The 21,172-nt window shown below is 60.9% G+C and overlaps 1 protein-coding gene across 1 annotated transcript in view; it reads left to right on the forward strand.

Moving 5' to 3' along the window:
* Nucleotides 1–859: 859 nt before the first annotated feature.
* CXXC5 (CXXC finger protein 5) overlaps nt 860–21,172 on the forward strand; it is a 36,399-nt gene continuing 16,086 nt past the window's right edge. Inside the window, exon 1 of the mRNA XM_005523452.3 lies at nt 860–933. The gene's annotated coding sequence lies outside the window, so the exon portion shown is untranslated. The remainder of the gene's footprint in view (nt 934–21,172) is intronic.

The raw sequence follows: 21,172 nt of genomic DNA on the forward strand, positions 1-21,172 counted from the left end.
TGGGGATGTGGATGCACAGGAGGGTGTCACCCCTCGGGGAACAGCGGGGCGGGAGGAGGTACAGCTGGGTGACAACCCCGAGAGAGGATGGTGACATCCCACTGGGCATCGGTGGGGATTGGGGGGGGCACGCTGAGGTGGATGGGACATGGGTGGGGGACATCACGGCATCACATGGGCTACACAGTGGGGTACAACCTGTGGGGGACAGGTGGGACATGGAGGGGGTACGAAGAGGATGACATCCGTGGAGGTGGATGGGACGCGGGATGGGACATCCCGCCCGTGTGTGACATGAGGGGTTGGGACACCACGGTGACACTCGGGGGGGCGGGGGGGGGGCCAGCAGGGACACGGAGGGCGACACGCCACGGCAACACCCGTGTCGGGTGTACAGCCCACGGACGGCACAGCACAGTGACACCCATGAGGACACGAGGGGACACACCGTGCTGACACCCACGGGGGCAGCTGGCACCCGGGGGAGGGTGGGCACACCACGGCTACACCCGTGACGGGGAGCGTAGATGATCCACGGGGGTCACAGCGGGATAAAACCCCGCGGGCGGTGTGTGGGACGCGAGGGTCACGCTCCGTCCCCACCCGCGGGGTCGGCCGGCGCACGGCTCGGCGGGGTGACACCCGTGGGGGCGGCGGGGACCCGGGGGATGGGTGTAGCCGCTCGGCGCTGGGGGTCGGGCGAGCCGGGGCGGGGGATGCTGGCAGTGCGGGCGGCGCGCTCGCGGGGCGGCGGGGGGCGCGCGCGGCGTGTCGTGCCGTGTCGCGGCGTGTCGCGGTGTCCGGCGGCGCGGGGCGCTCGGCCCGGTCCGGTCCGGGTTTTGCCGGCAGCCGCGGGCAGCGGCGGCGGCGGCGGCAGCGCCGTGCAGCGCGGAGCGGGGGCTGCGCACTCCCAGAGCGAGCGGCGATGTGGAGGTGGGTGTGCGGCGGCGGCGAGGCACCGAGCCCGCCTCGGCTACCCGGCCCCGGCCCCGGCCCCGGCCCCGGGCAGGTGCTGACCTCCTCTCCCTAGCCCGCTCCCTTCCCCTCCTGCCCCCTTCCCGGCGCCCGGGCAGCCCCCGCCGCTCCCGGCAGCGCTGCCCGCAGCGCGGCGGCTCCCGGACCGCCGCTCGGTGCCGGCCCCCGGGGCGCTCCGGCGGCGGAGTTGGGGTGGGGGGTGTCGGGGGGCCGTCGGAGAAAGGGGAGGTGGTGGAGAAGAAAAAAGTTTGGCGGGGGGACCCGCGGCTCGCCCCGCCGCCCGGCGCCGTGCCCGGGCTGCCCGCGGCGGCGGCGGGGCCGGAGCTGGCCGCCTGCCCGCCTGCCCGCGTCGGGCCCGGCCGGTGCTGCCTGCGCGGCGCCCGAGCGGCCCCGCCGCTCCCCGGGGATGGGAGGGGAAGGGGGGGACGTCGGGGTAACGAGCAAAGTTTTTCTCGGCGCGACTGAACCCCGCTGCCGGTACCCGCAGCCCGGCGGGGATGCGCCGGGAGCCGTGGGGAGGGATGGAGTGAGCCCCCCACGTCTCCCCCCTCCGCCGCCCCGGACCGCCGCGGCAGCGCCCGGTGGTTTCCCGGGTGACAATGGTGGCGGCGGGGCCGGGGGGCGGCGGGGGCGGCGGCGGGGGGGGGAGGCGGTGGGCAGCGGGGCCGGCACCGCCACCCGCGGCGGGGTTCGCGTGGGGGGTGCGGGGGGAGCCCCCACCCGGTGCCGGTGTCCGCGCGTGGGTCGCTCTCTCCTCCCCGGGCTGCGCCGGGCTCCCGCGGCAGTTTGGCTCCGCCAGCGGTGCCCGGGCGCGGGGTGGCCGTGGGAGCGGCGCCGCTCGCCATCGCCCAGCCATGTGCGACAACTCACCCAACTTTATCGTCCCCCCCCGCGTTCCCAACGAAACCCCCCCACCTCGCCCCGCTTCGCCGTCAGACGGGATTCCCAATGCCCCTGCTCCCCCCTCCCGCCTCGGGGAGGGCACCCCACGCACCCCGACACCCATCGAGCCGCCGCGATCGCACCGTGGAACATCCCTCGTTCGCACCGCCGTGGGTGCCACCAGCCCCAAAACCACCGTGGGGGCTCTGGATTGTACCCGAATTTGGGAATTACGGCCTCAAACTCCTCTGAACCGCGGCCCCATGCGCCCCATGGAGGTGTGGGGTGTTTTGTTGTTTGCTTGTTTTTTTTTCTTTTTTTTTTTCCTTTCCTTTTTATTTTAATTTTATTATTCCGTTTTTTTTTTTTTTTTTTTTTTTTGCGCCGCATCCCGCAGCCGGCAGCGTCCTTCCTGCGGGGCCGGGGCTGCTTCGGGTCGGGTTATTCTTTGCTGGGATGATTGATTGGGGAGAGGAGGATGGGGGGATGGCATGGGGGGTTAGGGGGTGGGATGGGGATGGGAGGGGGCATCCCACGCACAAACAAAGCTGCGCACACATCCTGCGGTAACGGCCCCGCGTGTGCGCTGACCCGGCCGGGCAACCTTCACCCCCCGCCGCTCCCTGCCGGGGGGGCTGAGGGAATGATGGGGGATGCCGTGCTGTGGGAGGGCGGGCGAGGCCGGCTTTGGGGGGGCGTGGGGGGGATGCCCATCCCGGCTACCTGGGGCGCGGAGCCGGGGCCGGCGGAAGTTTTGTTTCTCTGGAAACGGGCCCTGCTGTGTCAGCGGCCCCTTTGTGCCGCTTTGTCCGCGCCCCCCGGCCCCCGGCCCGGCGGCGGGGCCGCACCTGGGGCTGCGGGGGGGCGGGGACCCCTCCGGCCTGCCCGGCCCCCAGCGTTCCCCGGCCCCCGCTGCTGCCCGCGGGCTGCGCTGCATCCCCCGGCGGGGCCGAGGCGAGGGGGGTCGGATGGGAAACGGGGAGGGGGGGTGACTCTCCCCGAGGTCCCGCGCAGCGGGAGCGCTGGTAGGCATGGAAACCTCGCTCCGTCCCTCCGTCTGTCCGTCCGTCCTTCGCTTTCCCAACGGGAAAAGCTTCGGGGAAAACGGCTCCTCCAGCGGCCCCCGCGGGGCCGCCGCAGCGCATCACCACCGGTGGCGGTGTCACCCCAAGTGTCCCCGAGCTGGGTACCCCCGGAGATGCCCCCGGAGATGCCCCCGGCGCTGCGCCCCCTCCCCGGTGCCGGTACCGGCGTCGCCTCGGCGCGCTGGCAGATGTCGCGCCCTGACCTCGGGGACGCCGCCCGGGGGGGCTGTGGGAGGGATGTGGGGGGGGCGGGGGGACACACGGTGACGGGACGATGGGGACGGGGACGCGCCGGCGTGTGACAACAAAAGCAAAGTAACAAAGGACCCGCCGGTGCCGTTCAGAAGTTGGTCCCGGCGCCGTTCGGGGCTCGGTGGCCCCGGGGGCAGGGTCGGGGGGGGCTGTGTGCCTGGCGGGATGCGGGGGCAGGGGGTGGGGGGATTGTGCCGGGCGTCACGAATGTCCCCGTGTCCTCCCCCCCCGCCTCGGTGGGAAGAGGCAGGAGCCGGCCGAGGCGTCCTTGACATGGATTTTGTGGTGGGGATGCGGACCGCCGGCATTGCCCGCACCTCCCTGCGCTCCTGCCTGTGCCTCCTGCCCGTGACACGAGGTGCGTGGGCAGAGGAGAGGAGCTCTGGGTGCTACACCCCAAAATTCAGCCTGTCCCACCTCTTCCTCCTCTGTGGCAGAGGTTTGTGCCAGAGGAGATGCTGTGGAAGTGTGTGCGTGGGTATTTTGAGGATCCCCGACCCTGGGGGTCCCTCAGCCGCCGGCATCCCCTGGTGTCACCAGGGCCTTTCCAGACAGGTGGCAGCAGTGCAGGTGCTGCTTGTCTGCGACCTGGGGATGCTGCAGGGTTTGGGGGTGACATCCTCTTCCCAAAACTGTCCCCTCTGACAAACCTCCTGTGTGGGGCACTGGGGGGATGGCCGGATCCAGGGTGCTTGGCCCTCTCAGCCAGCACCTGGCACCTCCTGGTGTGTCCATGCAAGGCTTGGCTGAGGTTGGATCCAGCCCCAGCTGGTCCCAGACCCTCCACCTTCCCCAGCAAGGACATTCCCCGGGGTGGCCACCGTGGGTGCCACCGTTCTCCTGCCTCCCTGTTTTGTTTTCCCAAATCTTGGCTGTAGGAACAACCTCTTGATTAAGTGTATTAATAGTTAAACTTTCAGCTCATAGCTTAAACTCACCAGACCACGAAAAGCTCCCTCCTTTACTCATGCTCTGGTGCTCAACTAAAATATTGCACTCAAAAGGCTTGGGGTTTTTTTTTCTTGTTTTTTTTTTTTTTTCCTCCTTTCCCCTTCCTTTTCCCCTGACTCCACTTTGACTCCTGGGAGCATTGGGGGGTCTTATGTGAGTCCCAATTATCACTGCTGCCGCTTGCAGCCACCTCTCTGCACTGAGCCCAGGCATGGAGCATGGGTGTCCCCAAAGTGATTGGTGCTCTTGCAACTCATCCAGGCTGAGGAGGAGGATGGGAGCCACTGCCCCAGGACGAGGCTGGTCCTCCACCCACCTGGGGACACGAGACTGGGTGGGCTCTGGTGGCTTGGGAAAGCATGGAGGAGCTGGCAGTAGATGCTGTGTGGCATTGGCTGTTTTGCTGCCAGGCAGGTGATGGGGAGAGAGGAAGGTGGGAGGTTCAACCATGCCAAGTGCAAGGTCATGCACCTGTGTGGGGACAGCCCCCAGTCCTGGCACAGCTGGGAGGATGGATGGGCTGGGAGCAGCCCTGTGGAGAATGGCTGGGGGTGCTGGTGGGTGACAGATGGGACATCAGCCAGCACTGTGCACTCACAGCACAGAGATGAGTGTAGCCTGGGCTGCACCACGGGCAGCAGCGTGAGGAGAGGGTGCTCCCCCTCTGCTCTGCTCTGCTCTGCTCTGCTCTGCTCTGCTCTGGTGAGACCCCCTTGGGGCACCACATCCAGCTGTGGGGTACCCAGCACAGACAGATGTGGAGCAGGTCCAGAGGATGCCATGGAGATGGTCCAAGGGCTGGAGCCCCTCTGCTCTGGAGACAGTCTTGGAATGTTCTTCTCTGTAGAGAAGGCTACAGGGAGACCTTAATGCTCTTTCCAGTGCTCAAAGGAGTTTCAAGAGAGCTGGAAAGGGACTTTGGACAAGGGTCTGGAGTGACAGGACAAGGGGTGAGGGTTTTAAACTGTAACAGGTCAGGGTTAACTTGTACATAGGGAAGAAATGTTTTACACTGAGGGTGGGGAGGCCCTGGCAGAGGTTGCCCAGAGAGGCTGTGGCTGCTCCATCCCTGGAAGTGTTCCAGGCCAGGCCAGACAGGGATTGGAGCAACCTGGGACAGTGGAAGGTGTCTCTGCCCATGGCAGAGGGTTGAAAGGAGGGGAGCTTTAAGGTCACTCCCAACCCAAAGCATTCTGTGATTTGGTGCAGGGAGCAGTGGTGTGGGAGGGGGGTGGCTGGAGGAGGAACCACCTCCAAAGGTGGCCAGTGGGAAATCCCAGGCTGGAGTGGAGGAAATGTGAGTTCACTGCTGCTCAGCCACGAGGATCAGCTCTGCAGCTGCCTTTGCCTTCAGCAGAGGGACGTGTCCTGCTGGGGAGGCTGGGGCTCGCCATCCTGGGGGCTCACTGGGGAGCATCAGGACATGTGGGTGAGGAGCAGCCTGCATCCCTACCCATGTCCTGTGTCCCTTGGGACCCCCGTGGGGCTGGAGCACCAGGAGAGCTCCAGGGACAGCAGGCAGCAGGGCGGGGTGACCCCAGTGAGTGTCTGAGGGTGACCTATGGGTCCCTTCACCTTTGGGAAAGTCCAGAGGGCACATTTACCCTGCTCATGGGCCCTCAGGCACCTGACATCCACACTCAAAAAAGCTTTGAGATCTGTCAACATCTCAGTGCTGGTGGTGTGCCCACCCTGTAGTGTCTCTTTTTGGGGTGCTGCAGTGCTGGTCCCTTTTATATTCAGAGTGATTTCATCCCTGCTTGTCTTTCCCCATGGCTTGCAAGCAGGTGGAGTGTGTTGATGGTCCGAGATGACAGCCTGTGCTGCACATGGGTGGCAGCCTGTGATTATGTGGATAAAAGGATTTTTGAGGTCAGAAGGTTTTCCAGTGGCTGCCTTGGTGTCCCTGGTTTCCACCGTCCATGGAAAAGGGACTGGACTAATGGCTCCCAGCCTGAGAGCTTGCCTTGGGATGTGTGGGTCTGGCTCGATGTCCTTGTCCTGGAACAGTGTCACTTGTCCCAAGGCATCTTCCATCACCTGAGCTGGGACATCCTTTGTGCTGGGAGGATGAGGATGCATCACCTGCCCAGTGATGCTGACAGCCTGGTGGCCCAGGCATGGGAGGATGTGTGTCAGCTGTGACCCTGGAAGTGGTGGCAAAGAATGAAAAAAGAAAAGCTGTTTTCTGATTTTCCAAGCAGGATGTGCTTTTCCATCTCCACCCTCCCAGCTCTGAGAGGTGGGAGCTGGGAAAGGGCTGGGGTGACGGGCCCTGCCCTGTGATATTTCGGTGGGGGCACAGTGTGGGTGATGGGTGGGACCTGCCCACGGGGTGAGATGTACCCTGTCATTTCTGGGTCACTGCTGAGATGGGCTTCATCCCCAGGGTCTGATGGTCACCTGGGTGGTGGCAGGGCTGGGAACAGTGCTGTCCTGGCCTCCTGAGTGTCTCCAGTGGGGTCTGGTGGCTGCTGCCACCCGTGATACCCTCGGCTGACCCTGGCACGCATTTGCTCAGCTGAGCTCCCTGGGTACGGTGCCTGCTGGAACAAGGGCTGGGTCGGTGCTCAGGTGTGATGAGTTTGGGCATGTTCCCCTCTGGCCTGCTCTGCTGCTGCTGTCCCTGGTCACCTCCTGGTTTGTGGGCGTTTGATTGTGGTTGGAAGCAGCCCTCGTTTGATGGATGTTTTGGTTTTGCCTTTGCAAATCTGCCTTGAGCCCATGTCTGTGCTCCAGCTCTCTGTAGGGATATCTGGGCAGTATCTCTCTCCCAGAGTCTTCCACGTGGAGTTGTTGTCCACGTCCAACCAAGCAATGGAGCTCCATCCACTCATCCTCCGGGTTCTGTCTTGGTGTCCCCAAGGATCTTGCTGTCATTGGTTCTCACTTCCTTTTGCTAGGACTTGCCCTTATGTTTTTTGTGCCTGTTTCTCTCCCTCAGAGATGGGATTTTGGGGTCCAGATCCAAGCCCAGTGTCTCATTTGAACATCCTGAAGGCTGAGACGTTCTCAGTTGAACATCCCAACCCTGAAGGGTCCCAAGTGTTTGCAAATCCAGATGTTCTTACCCTGTAAGAGCTCCTATTCCTCTGCCCCTACTTGCTGCTCAGAGGCAGCTTCCTGCTCTCCTGCCACTCCTGGACCTGCAGCAGGGCCAGGAAGGACCATTCATGTCCAAGCAGATTTGCTGACTTAGGAAGGGTTAATGAGCTCTGTGGGATCTTGCTCCTTCTGTAGACTCCTAGAAGAGTTTGGGCAGGAAGGGACCTTAAAGGTCAATCTAGTCACACCCCCTGCCATGGGCAGGGACACCTTCCACTGTCCCAGGCTGCTCCAAGCCCTGTCCTACCTGGCCTTGGACACTTCCAGGGATGGAGCAGCCACAGCTGCTCTGGGCACCCTGTGCCAGGACCTCCCCACCCTCACAGGGAAGAATTCTTCCTAATATCCAATCCCAAACTTTTGTCTTTTAATTTTAAACCCTCACCCCTTATCCTACCATGATAGGCCCTGGTGAAAAGTCTCTCTCTGACTTTGGTGTAAGCCCCTGTAAAATGCTGAAAGGTTTTTCAGCAGGTCCAGGCCTCACCTGGGCCATGGGGAGGTGGCAGGGGCTGGTGGCCGGGACATGGCAGCACATTAGGTTATCCATCTCCACCTTTCCCTTCTGCCTCTGCATCGCACCCTGCTGGGATCACGGCGGAGAGGCAGATCCCAGCACCCATCCATCACTCCCGGGGTGCCCGTGGCTGCTCTGTGCCCGTGCCCCGCTGCCAGCCGGGGACTTTTCCCCCAGTTCCCGTGGCCGCTTGGAGCTGTGGCCGAGGATCGCTGCCTGGGAGCCGGGAGCGCTCCTCTTGCCCTCTGCTTTACCTTCTGCATCCCACTAATCTGATGACCGGAGGTATGCGAAGCATTTCAAATATGGCCTCGTTAGCTGGCTCCGGACAGAGCACGCCAGAGCCGTTTCTTCACACTCCTGTTGCAGCCCTCCCTCCTCCCACGGGCATCCCGCTGCTGTTTGTCCCGTTGTGGCTGGGATCGGCACAGCCGCCTGAGCCCATCCTGCCTGGCTGGGGAAGGAGCGTGTGCTGCTGGTGCCTGTCGGGCTCTTGGACGGTTTGGGAGCAGCACTGGGTGTGTGGGTGAGGGGTGAGCGTGTGCCAGGGATGGGGGTGTCCCCTCTGCCCCACCCTTGGCAGGTGTTCAGTCCTCCCACAGTGGACTCGGTCCCCTCCAGGACCTGGAGGGGATTCCATGGCACATGTGACAGTGGTCTTGGGGAGTCTCAGGGAATCTGAAAGGTATCAGGGTGGGGGATGTGGGATGGTAGGTGCTGGCTGGACACTGAACTGTGAGTGCCAGGCTGGGCTGCCCCTCCCCACCTTTCCCTCCTGCATCCCTGGGAAATACCCAGTGTAGGGAGTGGACTTGGAGGGTGCACTGTGAGAATGGGTGCAGGGGAGAGGGGATCCTGGTATCCCCATGGAATGGGTGCTGTCCAAGGGGCCTGCAGCCCATCTGCATCTGGCTGGCCAGCGTGCTCCTTGCAGGGCTGCCATGGCTCTCATCTCTGTGTCCCTGGGGTGGCAAGCAGAGCATCCCATCCATCTGTCCATCCGTGTCTGTCTGGGTCTCCCCGTTCCCTCCATGCCCGGGGTTGGCACAACGTGCTGCCTGCTGGAGGGGACTCCGCTGTCACCTGTGCTGCCAGGCTCCCAGGGCCAGCACTGGTGGGGACCCTCCACTCTCCATGTCCCTAATGTCCCCTGCCTCAGCACGGTGACAGCACGAGCCTGGCACCATCTCCCCATTCTGCTATTTAAAGCTGGGGCTGGGGGCAAAAAAGATAAGCGCGGAGGATGAAGATGATGATGATGGTGGCTCTGAGCGCCCTTGGGGACAGCTGGCCCCGCATCGGCGTCCCCGGGGAGGGGATGCCATGGCCTGGCACAGCCGGGCACAGGGCTGGGAGCTGGACGCCAGGCGTTTGCGCTTTAATGCATCAGGACAGCTTGCAAATTCCAGGCTGGCGCGGCGAGGTGCCGGGCCCGCGCTGCCACAGCCGGTTAGCTCGCCCAGCGCCACCGGGGCGCGACGCCCGCGGGGGGCTCGGGGCTGGGCACGGCTCCTGGCAGCCCCGGCTTCCAACCGAGCCACGGCACAGCTCGGGGGGCAGCCCCGCTGGGAGAGGGGCACAGCGGGAGGTTGGCGTGGAAAGGGCAGATTTGTAGGGGTCTGTGTGTCGCCTGTGTGCAGGGACCTCTGTCCCCTCTGTCCCCTCTGTTCCTCTCCTGTCCCCCACATGGGCAATGGTGTCTGATCTTCTGCAGGGAGCCCTGTCCTCAATCTGCCAGGGCCCCTGTCCCCCTTCTACAGAGCCCCCTGTCTCCTCATCCGTAGGGACCCCTGTCCCCACTTCTTTAGGGACTCCTGTGCCCCCTTCTTCAAAGCCCCACGTTCCCTCCAGGCATCCCTGTCCCTCTGTTCTGCTGAGAACCCTGTCCCTTCAAAGCTCTGTGTCCCCTCATCTGCAGGGACCCCTGTCCCCCCATATGCAGATCCCCTGTTGCCCCTCTCTGCAGAGCCTCCCCTGCTCTCCCAATTCTGCAGAGCCCCGTGGCCCCTCCATCCACAGGGATCCCAGAGCCCCCACATCCATGGGAACTCTTGTTCCCACAACCCCCCAATTCTCCCATCTGCAGGTCTGGGTTGATCCCCAGTCCTGCCCCACCAGGGATGAGCTGGAGGTTGTTGAGGGGCAGCTGGTGCCGTCTGAACCCCCGGAGAGGGGGTGACCTTTCATCTCTACACACGGGTAAACTGAGGCAGGGAATGGCATGGAATCCTCTCTTAAGAAGTGATTTCTCATCCTTTCCCTAAATATTCCCCCAAAATCTGAGCCTGTCAGGGGAGCCAAGACCCCCAGGCTTTGCCCCTACCTGCCCATTACTGTGTGATCTCCTTCCCCCCATCCTCACATTCAGATTCCTTAAATAAAAAGAGCCTTTAAAAAGGTGTATTGTTGGGAAGAATTCACCTGGAGTGCTAATTCCGAGGCACCCTGGGGCTATGGGTGCTTCCTGGACCTGCTCCCGAGGGGCTGGTGGAGGAGGGGGTCCTTTGGTTTGCGAAGGCGTTGGGGGATTAGTGGGAGGATTGGTAAATCTGACCCCAGGTAAAGATTAAGTCCCAAAAAAAAAAAAAAAAAGGAAAATCGTTGTGTTTTTTCCCCTGTGCCTGATGCACCGTGAAGATTAAACTGGGATGAGTCTGTGAGGCAGCCAGTTCGATTAGGGGTGGGGGGCAGCAGGGAGGGATGTGAGATGGGGCAGGGATGGGGGCTGTGTCTGGGGGTCTGGAGATGCCAGAGATGGGGGGAAAGGGGAACCTGGGGGAATGGGGGAGGCCTGTGGCCAGTCCCCCAGGGGTCCCCAGGCTGCCTGTGGTTGGTGCTTTGGGGGACAGCCATATCCATAACCACTGCCAGCCTGATCCTGGAAAGAGCTGGCACTGGGCTCTGTGGGGGCGGCTTCAGCAGCTCATCCCAAGGGCCCAGAGCTCGATGGACAGGGCTGGTGAGCACCCTGGCAGTGGAGAGTGAGTCCTCCATAGCCAGCAGCTGCCTCCTTTGGAGGTTGGATGTGTTCTCATCACACCCATCCCCATCTCATCTGCATCCCACAAACCATCCCACAAACCATCCCACAAACCATCCCACAAACCATCCCACAAACCATCCCACAAACCATCCCACAAACCATCCCACAAACCATCCCACAAACCATCCCACAAACCATCCCACAAACCATCCCACAAACCATCCCACAAATCATCCCAAAAACCATCCCACAAACCATCCCACAAACCATCCCACAAACCATCCCACAAATCATCCCAAAAACCATCCCACAAACCATCCCACTAACCATCCCACAAACCATCCCACCATGCAGCCACCTCCAAGGATGACCAGGTGCCCAATATTCTTTACCTTGCTCCAGCCCCCCACCCTCCATGGCTCTGGGGCTGGGGAGGTTCCCAGCAGAGCTCTGGGAATCCTGTCTGTCCCGCTGCCCTGGGAAATGATGGGAAAGGGGACAAGGGGCTCCCTTCCAGGACACAGAGTGAGGGACATGTCCCTTCCCACAGCCAGCATGTTGGGAAGGGATGGCTTCCCTGCCATGGTGCTCCTCTGTCCTTCTGCTGATGAAGGGGCAAAGGAAATTGGGGAGCCCCCCTGAGGGCTGTCTGGCCCTTCTGAAGGACTGTGTGACCAGTAGGTGGACTGGGAGGAAACTGGAGTGGCTGTCCCTGGGGAGGACCATGGACTGGCTGACCCCTCCTTTGGGATAAGGCTTTTTTGGGGGCTGAGCACTGGCTTGGGGGTCAAGCAGCACTTTGGGGTGTTGAGCACTAGGTCGAGGGGCTGAGCACCGTTTTGGGGAGCTGGCAACTGGTTTGGTGGTCAAGCATTGTTCTGGCTTGGGAGTCAAGTACTGATTTGGGGGTTTGGTGTTTTGGGAGGCTGAGCACCAACTTGAGGATTATGCACTATTTTGGGAGGCTGAGCACCAGCATGAGAGTCAAACAGCATTTAGGAGACTGAACCAGCTTGAGGCTCAAGCACTGTTTTGGGGCCTGGACTCCAGTTTGGGGTCTGGGCAGCAGCTCAGTGGCTGGTTCAGGGGGCTGAGCACTGCCTTGGGGGTCAGGCACTGTTTTCAAGGGCTGAGCACCATCCCAGGGGTCAAGCACCTCTCTGGGCTGTTCAAGACCCTCTCAGGGGTTCAGTGCTGGCTTGGGGGGATGAGCCCTGGCTTGGGACTTGAGCACTGTTTTGGGAAGCTGAGAGCCAGTTTGGCCACCAAGCACCAATTTGGGGGGCTGAGTACTGGCTCAGAGGTTGAGCAGTGGTTTGGGGGGTGGTTTAATGCTGAGCCCCAGTTTGAGGGGCTGGATCCTTCCTGAGAGGGCGAGGGGGCACCCCACTGAGGCTGTGATCCCATCTCATGTCCCACACCGGGGTCTGGCAGTGCCAGGGCAGGGAGTTGTTCCTGCTCTGTCTTTGCTCCCTGCCCTCAGCACAGAGGAGCCTCTGGATGGGGAGTGCCAGGAAAAGCTGGCTCTGGGTCTCCTTGCTGTTCCAAGTGTGTGGGCCCATCCCAGCCCTTCCCTGCCTCAGTTTCCCTCCTGCAGTGGAAATGGAGCATCTCCCTTCCTCTTCAGGGGTCTCCCCGCTGCCTCCTGCCCACAGTGTTCTGGCTGCTCTCCCACTGGGCTGCCACAGGCATCCCTGCCCAGACAGGGAGGGTCATCTCCATCCCCACGTCTGGTGGCTGGGTGCTGGTACCCTGGGTGTTCCCCTGGGGGCTCGGGTGAGGTGGGTGTCCTGGCACACCCTCACACAGCCAGCTCTCTGCTGGAGCCTCAGCCTGCAGAATCCACCTGCCTGGAGCAGGGTGGGCCTCAAAGTGGTGTGAGGAAGGGCGTGGGTGGGTGCAGGGGCACTGTCCCTGCCAGCTGAACTGCTGCCATCGGAGCGGGGAGAACCGTGCTCCCCTTCCCAGGGGTCTGCAGGTCTGGGGAGGAGAAGAGGAGCACAAGATGTCTCCATCCATGAGGCAAGGAGGGCATATTCTCTGTGCTTTGCAGGTCACCTTGAGCCCTGCTGGCCCTGGCTGGCCTGGGAGCCCTTCTGACACCCTGCCCATGCCTGGGCCAGCAGCAGCTGTGCCATGCCCTCTGCCCCAGGCAAGGCAAGAGGATGGACAGGGCTTTTTCCTGGCCTCAGGGCCATGCTGTGTCCCAGGGCTTGTTCCTTGTGCCAGCACCTCCTCTGGAAGCAGCCTTGGGCTCCTTTCTTCCTGGGGGTGCAGCTCCTTGGATGCTCCTCTCCTCCAGATGGGTGGGGGACACATCCAGACCAGGAGGAGAATGCCTGTGGCTCCATGCCCAGGGTCTACATCACCCCATTGGGGTCATGGCAGTGTCATGGCCCCACAGGATGTGTTGATACTGGGAGCTGGTCAGGGTGTGATGGTGGCAGGTCTCCTCATAGGAGAGGGGTGCCAGTGGGGACACAGGTCTTTCATCCTAGAGGACAAAATCATGCTTTTCCATCCCCTGGCTGGCTTTGCCCTGGGATGCTATTCTTGGCAGTACCCCCAGCTGCTTCCCAAAGCTCTCCTGGGGGATGACCATGGGGTGAGAGGTCAAGGGTCTCCCTGTGCCCACCCCAGACCTGCCCAGGAACCCCATCCCAGAGCTGGAGTGTGTGCCCTGTAGTGGGGAGTCATCCTGGGTCCCTCGGGAGCAGATGCAGCACACCCAGCCTCACTGCCCCTGAGCACCCACCGCCATTCAGTGGGTGAAACAAGGAGAGACTCGGGAATCCAGGGTTGGAGAAAGGCCTGGGGGTGCTGGGAGGGAGGGGGGGTGGGAAGGGACACGGTGCCCCAGGCCAGGATGACATATCCTGGGTGATGCCGGGATGCTGAGAGCATCCCTCTGAGTATTCCCCCGGGAATGCGGCCCTAGGTATGCGCGGGGGGAGGGTTGGGGGCTCCAAAAAACACAAACCCTCTGAGCCCTCAGGCCTGGCAGCGCCACGAACTCATCTCAAGGGTGAAAACAGCGGTGGGGCCACATCCCTGCCCGGCTTTGCTTCAGCCACATCCTGTCGGGGGCGGGGGGGATGCGTGGCCCTGGAGGGACCCTCCGGTGGGCTTTGTGCCGGGGGGGCCGTGTCGTGTCGGAAACCACGTGGCTCTGGGGCTCGGGGCTTTACGGGAAGCGAGGGTTGAGGCGAGGGGCAGCTCCCATCCCCCCGGGATGGCTTGGCCGGGGCTCAGCTCTGGATCGGGCCCCGGGAGCAGCTGCCCCGCGGCGGCGGCCGCCGCTTCCCGGCAGGCGCGGGGTGAGGGGGGGACGAGGAGCCTCCGTGGCTCCCCGGAGCAGATGGTCCCTCGGCAGCAGAGAGAGCTGCCCCTTCCGCATCGATTACCCGGGCCGGCCGTTTAACGATCGCTTTCCGGGGTTAATTAAACTCTCCTCGCCGAGGGCGGCCCTACCTGCCTGCAGCCCTGATGCACCCCCCCAGAAACGGGTGGGGGACGAGCCTGCGCCTGGAGCTGAGCTTTGCTTCCAAGCCAAACCTTAATGCCCATCCTGGAGTGCTCCTTCTCCCCGGGGCACCCGGAGCAAGGTCAGCTCCGAGTCTGCCCGTATCCATCCCGCTTTCCAGGCAGCACGGGGTGCTGGAGCAGAGGCTGCCCGCTGTTTTCCCCTGCCCGCCGGTTTTTTGGGAGCTCCGCGGGGTTGGGTCTGCGCCCACCCGTGTCTCTGTTCACAATGATTCTGGAGGAAGGCGTCGAGAGCTCGGCGGCAGACGGCGGCTCCGGAGCAGCACGGCTTTGCCGAGCGGGTCGCAGCCCTGGGATTGTCAGGAGTTGCTGCTTTTTGCATATCTAAATGTGCCCTTTCAGCCGGCGCTCTCGGTCGAAACTGCCATCTTTTGCCTCATTGTCAGCCTCGCCGAGGTTACGCATCGTTTGCTGACTCACAGCCTCCTGCTCTAATTACTCGTTCAGTTCCCTCCCCGGAGCCGCCCGGTCCCGGCACATCCCTTCCCGCTGCTGCTCGGCCGGCCGGGGGCTGGAGCCGGGGCATCCCCTCGGAGCCGCTCCCTGCCCCGCTCCCTGCCCCCGGGCATCGCTCCGCGGCTCCTGCTGCCCGTGGCTGCTCCAGCATCCCACTGCTCGCAGCCCTGGCATGGTTTTTTTTGGGGTGCAACCGGGGCATCCATGCAAACCCCCCTCCCCTCACCCATCCCTGCCCGTGGGCATCTCCCCGAGTCTCCAAGAGCTTCTCTCCTGCTTGCCTGCTCCAGCTTCCCACGCTCACCCCCCCATTACCCTGATGGTTTTGGGGTGCAGCCGGGGGTTGGTGGGGGCTGTCAGGGCAGACACACTGCGCAGCCCACCCACCGTCCGTGCTCCATGCCGGGGGGGCTCCAGGCTGGCCATCCCCCCGGGCATCGCCCCGCTGAGGGATGCTCGCCCCCAGGCACCCCCCGGGCTCCCCAGGAGCCCCCCCTCGGCTGGGACGAGCCCCGCGCTGAAGCCGTAAGCTGAGCCTCTTTGATCCCTGTCCGATATGATCAGGGAAGCTCTGAGCCGGGCCCAGTGTGATTTCCAGCGTCGCGGGGATTCGAGCAGACGCCGCAATTACCGATGGGATCGGGCTGATCCCGCTCTTGGCCTGCTGCTCCGCGCTGGCTGGGGTCCTGTCTGCCAGCAACGGGGAAAGCACCGCCTCTGACCTTTTTAATGTTATTATTTTTATTATCATCATCATCAAACTATCCCCCCTATCCCAGGCTTGCCATCACTGTCACGCCAGTGGGAAGAGCCTGCCCTCCTCTCCAGCATCTCCCTTTTTAGATCCTTACACCTTCCAAGGTGAGGGGACCCAAAGTCACCCATCCCAGCAAGCCAGACGGGTGCAGGGGCTCAATTTAGCTTTGATTAACTTGATTTTTTTATCTCCCTCTGTTTCTGAACGGTAATATCGAGGTGGAAACAACATCCCTGCAAATCCATCTTGCTAAGGGAGGTGACACCAAGCCGGGTAATCCGGTGGTAAGGACAGCGCTCCGACGGGTAATGCAGCCGTGCTTGCCTTGGAAGAGGAGATATTTTATATATTTATATACCAAGGAAAAAAAAAGAGCCGTGTATGTGTTTGCACAGGCTTCTGCCTGTCACAAAATGGTCCAACCACGCATCTTATCTCGTAAAGCCATATTTTGGCCCTTTTTTTTCCCCCCAAGAAAGTGAATTTTAAGCGCCAGGAGACAGTGATGGTTTCTTTGGAGCTGTTAGGATCTGCCATGTACAATAAATCTGTCTTAGTTTGTGGATTATTGGCCCAATAGACCGTAACAGCTCTGTCAGCCCCTCCTGGCGCGCTGTGTCCGGCAAGCTCAGCCTTTGGTGGGTTTTCCTGGTTTTTTTATTATTTTTCAGCAGGAATTTGCTAAGGATTTTTCTGTGCCATGTGCGTGTACAGCAGCTGATAGGGAATTTGCAGGAGCTCAGTAACGTTCTTAGGTTTTGGGGTATTTTTTTTTTGCTTTTTAAAAATATTTCCCCTCTGGAAAAACCTAAAGACACAAAGTCCAAACCCCCAAAACAGGATGAAGAGGAGGGCAGAGCCTTCCCTGCCAGAGTGCATCCAGACAGGGGCTGCCTCCCCAGAACTTGTGCTGGTTGAGAATGGGGTTTGGCTGAGTGGGGTTTTACTGCTTTCCAGTAGGATTTTCCCTGGATGGCCCCGCTCCTGCCGGCTGTTGTTCCCAGTCCACTGGGCTTGATCCAAGCCTGGAAAAACAAGATTTCCAGGGGATGGCGTGGGATGATGTGCTGGCCCCCCCAGCCTTACCAGGCTGTGTAGCACATGCTCCTCTCGCCTTCAGCCTGAATTTGAGGGGGTCTGAACACTCCAGAGTGGGGAGGATCTGCAGCTGGTCCTGCCCCAGTGACAGGCACCCCCTGGTCCTGCTGCTCAGCGTGGCCCTGGGTGGTGATATGGGGTGAGATGTGGGGTGCAGGTGTAGGGTGAGATGTGGGGGTGAGGAGTGGAGCAGGAACCACAGTGGGGTGCAGGTGTGGGGCACAGGTTACAGGTGCAGGCAGGGAGGTGCGGGTGCCAGGCTGGTGGCATGGCCGGGGGGAATCCGCTGCAGGGCTGGGGGGGGGCACACATATCCTTAAGGAGAGCAGGAGGAGGGATTTGGGATTTGGGATGGCGAGGGAGCAGGCTGAGCGCTCGGTGCCGTCTGGGACGGGGCTGGCGGGTGGCCCCTGGCACGGCGAGGCTGCCAGCCCAGGATGCCTCTGAGTCCCCCCGGGCGCTGCGCTGGGGGAGCTGCTCCGGTCCCAGCAGCTCCCTAAGCCCATTAAGAGCTCAGGGAGCCTTACACCTCGGGGGGCTGCAGCAGGGACTTGCACTGCTTCAGCTTAAACCCCTTGAGCTGAAGCGGGGGTGCTGCTGCGGGGACACGAGGACGCCCGCGGCCATCCTCTGGAGACGCCCATCCTGAATCCCCGACGTGGCTGCCGGCTGCTTCCCCCGGGATAGTGAGGGCTGAAGCCCTGGCACCAGGCTTTGTTGCATTGTTAAAATGCATTATCAGAGTGAAAAAGTACATTTTTTGTCTGAGAAGTCCTCAGAGGAGGATGTTCCCCATCCGGGTGCTGTCGTTCAGCATCACGGTGTGCAGGAGAAAAGTACAGGGAGGGCAGGTAGATCCATCTGGGATGGGGAAGCCACACTGGTCGAGGGGAGCCTGGTCAGGAATTGCCTGGGAATTTTTCTACCTTAACCTAGATGTGCCTTATGTCAAAAGTGTCAGGAGCTATGATAGTAGGAAACCCCCTTCTCCCCCCTCAGAAGGTCTTTGTGAAGTTTGTGGGATGAAAACAGCTTTGTCAGAACACTGAGGGAGACATTGAGGACAGTCCCCAAAATTCCAGTGGCTCATTCCAGACACAAGGATAGGTTTCTTTTTGTTGCCTCCACCACCACCAGGTCCATATCTGCTGGTGCTCCAGTTTGTTGGGGAATGGATTCTGTGGGTGCTCCCTGCCCAGCTCATCCCACAGCTCCTGCTTGTCCTGCTCGGGCTCATCCTCCATGGATGATTCCTGCAAAGACCCTTCTGTGTAGGACCCTCTGGCATGGGGAAGAGGGAGGAGGATGGGGTGGAGGAGGCTGGGGAAGCAGCAAATCATGGAGGATCATCATGGAAGCTGAGAGCCAGCAGTGGGAACCCATTTGGTTGGGAACCCTGTGCTCTGGAGCTTCTCTCCCATGCCAGGAACTTGCCAGTGCTGCGGGAAGACCCATCTGGAGAAGGGGATGTGGATGTTGGGTTTCAGAAAGGATCAGACCCTTCCCTGGTGAGGGAAGATGGTTCTCTTGCAGGGGGGTCACCAATCTGGCAGGCAGGTCCTGGGAGCAGGCTGGGAGTCCTGAGCCTGCCCTGGGCTTGCTGGAGAAGGGCTGGACCACCACGTGGCAGGCACCAACTACACCCAACTTGCTCCTTGTCATTTCAGCCTGCCACCTGGGAAGTGAGGGAAGGCAGAAGCATTGAGATCTAGCTCTGGTTTTAGTGAAGTCCCTCAGAGCTTGGGGCCAGGAAGGAGCAGTGAGCCCAGACAGAGGCTGACACCCTGCAGTCAGTCCCCTCAAAGCACATCTCCAGTGTGATAAACCCTTTCCAGCTCCCACCAAGTAGTGTTTCCTTCATGTTTCAGCTTCCCCAGGCTGGGTCTTGTGGCCCTTCCCTATCTTCCTGTGTGTTGTGACAGCTTGTAGATGGCTTTTTCCATGGCTGCTCTCCTCGAGGTCATGGAGTGAATGCACTGTGAGTCCTGCAGCTCTTTCAGCTCCCATCCTGACTCATGCTGTGGCTGCTGGTGGTGATGGTGACCCCTTCCTCCTTCCCAGGAATCCAGCTCTGCTTTCCAAATCTTCTGGGGTTGGTTCTTTAGGATGTCCAACCTTCCCCCACCTCACTTGTGCTTTTTAAGAATGGCAATAGAATCGGAAAGTGCTTTGGGTCAGAAGAGACTATTGTTCCACCCCCTTCCACTAGTCCAGGTTGCCCCAAGCCCTGTCCAACCTGGCCTTGAACACTTCCAGGGATGGGACAGCCACAGCTGCTCCAGGCACCCTGTGCCACCCTCACAGGGAATTTCCCCCTAATCTCTCATCTACCCCTGCCCTCTTCCAGTTTAAAACCTTTGTGCCTTGTCCTGTTACAACAGGCCATGGTGAGAAGCCTCTGTCCACGGATGCTCCATACCCCTACATACAGAGAGCCCACGGTGGGGTCTTGTGGCTGTGCAGGACCCCCAGGGACAACCTGAGTGTTCCACAGCAGACCCAGTGTTTTCTGCAGACAGACTGGTATCTGATCAAATACAGAAGCTCCCAACCTGGCCCTGCCACCCCATCATGGGCCTGAAGCTTTTCTGGGAACAGTTTTCCAGGACCAGTTTTCCCAATAACTCTTGCCAGCAGGTTGCTCAGCAGTGCTGTTTCTCTATCCTCTATTGCCATGTACAGGGAAGGAAGATGCCTTTCATTTCAGGCTGATTCTTGAAGCATTAAGAGACAACAAAGGTATCCAAGAGGAATTTCTGAAGGGGAGCTTGGCTTGGGTCAATCCAAACATGTCCTCTGGCCTTAGGTGTGTTTGCTCTCCCGAGAGCACGCTGTGTGTTGGGTGCAGGTCTCCCCAGCCATGTCCTGGTTGAAGGCAGACCTTGTGTCTGAGGACATTTGGTCACCACTGATGCCAATGTTGCAGTGTCCCCACCACCAGCCAGGACGGGGCACCCCTGGGGCTCCCTGATCCCCAAGACATGGTACAATCCCTGCCTGTGGCTCTGCTCTCCTGATGATCAGATGCTGGTTGCTCCCTGGGATCCAGCAGGTGCAGAAGGGAGGAGCATCATCTTCCTCTTGATCCCAGGAAGCTCCAACGTGCCTGTTTGTTTGGGTGCTGTGTTAACAAGCTTTCCTTGACTCCCTTGCCCTAGAGTGTGTGGATGGCTTGGGAGATCTGGGTCTACTGCTATGGCCATCCAACATGGAAAAGCTCAGGGAAGGGAAAAAGACCGTGAGAGGTGCAGGAGAACTGAGGACCAGTGAAAGCAGCCCCCGAGGTGTTCCCTAGGGTGAACCAAAATGGTGGAGCACCTGCCAAGCATCCCAGTCCTGGAGGTGTTGGCAGCAAGTGTCCCCATCCTCTGGCACCAGTGTCCTGGGCAGCACCCTGCCCTCTGCCAGGGCTGCAGCACTCTCCTTTTACTCAGCACCTTCCAGCCTGCTCGCCTGTGCTGCCTGGAGCTGTCCTGGGCTCTCTGTTTCCATCCCCAGTGCCTCCAGCAGGGTCTGGTTTGCAGCAGGGGTCAGGCACCTGTGATGTCTCGGGGAGCAGGAAGCTCTCGGGGTGCACAGCAGCGAGCTCAGCTTGTGTCTGAGCTAGAGAACACCAGGGTTTGCTCTGTGTTATTCTGGATCTAAAAGGAAAAAAAAATAAAAGGGGTTGCTCTTTCCCAGTTCCTGCATTTCCTGAGAGCAGCCTAGCTCCTAGCTTATCTTCAGACAGCCTCAGGGGTATTCCCTTGGAGTTTGGGAGTTTAATCAGGCATTGCTGGGGCATGTGAACTCTGCGGCGAGTCGCTGTTCCCAGGGAGGGGAGCGCCTCTCGCAGATATTTGGGTTGGCGTGCCTGGGCTGGGGGCTGGGCTGGCTGGGAACGCGCTGCTGCTTTTCCTGGGGATGCGACAGGGAATGGCTGGGGGTGATGACCTGCCTGCCTGGGAGGATTGTGGGCAGGGGGGGTTCCCCTGGACATCCCCGCTGCAGGGCTGCCTGGGCTTTGCTGTGCTCCTTTGGACCTTCCATCCCCTCCAGTCCTGCCTCTGCCACCTGCCTCTTTTCCTTTCAAACCCATGGATTTTCTTCGTAGCATCCTAGGTGAGAGCTTCTGCTCCACACCAGCTTGCCTGATTATGACCTGGTGCCCTTTTTCTGGCCCCTCTGGCCATAACCTGGCCCCGCTGGTCTTTTTATTTTGGGTGATTTTGAACTGGGCAGAGAATCAGAATTCCAGTGGAAATGCCCGACGCCGGGCTCTGCTTCACCGGTGGAATCGAGGGCTTTGTTGCTCGCTCTTTCACAGGCAGTATTTCTTTTTTTGGGGGCTGGATGTATTTCTGGCAAGTAAAATGACGGATGCTCTGTTTCGTTTCCAGTGGCAGCGTTTCAGATTCCTTGCTCCAGGGCAGGAGCCGAGCGAACTCCGATTCCAGAGCAGCTCTGGTACCTTGGCAGCTTAAAGGCCACGGGGTTTGCTTGAATGACAAGCGGTGCTGAGCGTGGGGAAAGCTCGGGAGAGGCAGTTTTGTGCTCATGCCTTCCATCTCTTGTAGGAGCGAGATCCC

This window comes from Pseudopodoces humilis, chromosome 17, assembly GCF_049639895.1.
Source record: "Pseudopodoces humilis isolate 2021_Gansu_Grassland_sample_001 chromosome 17, ASM4963989v1, whole genome shotgun sequence".
Taxonomy (NCBI): domain Eukaryota; kingdom Metazoa; phylum Chordata; class Aves; order Passeriformes; family Paridae; genus Pseudopodoces; species Pseudopodoces humilis.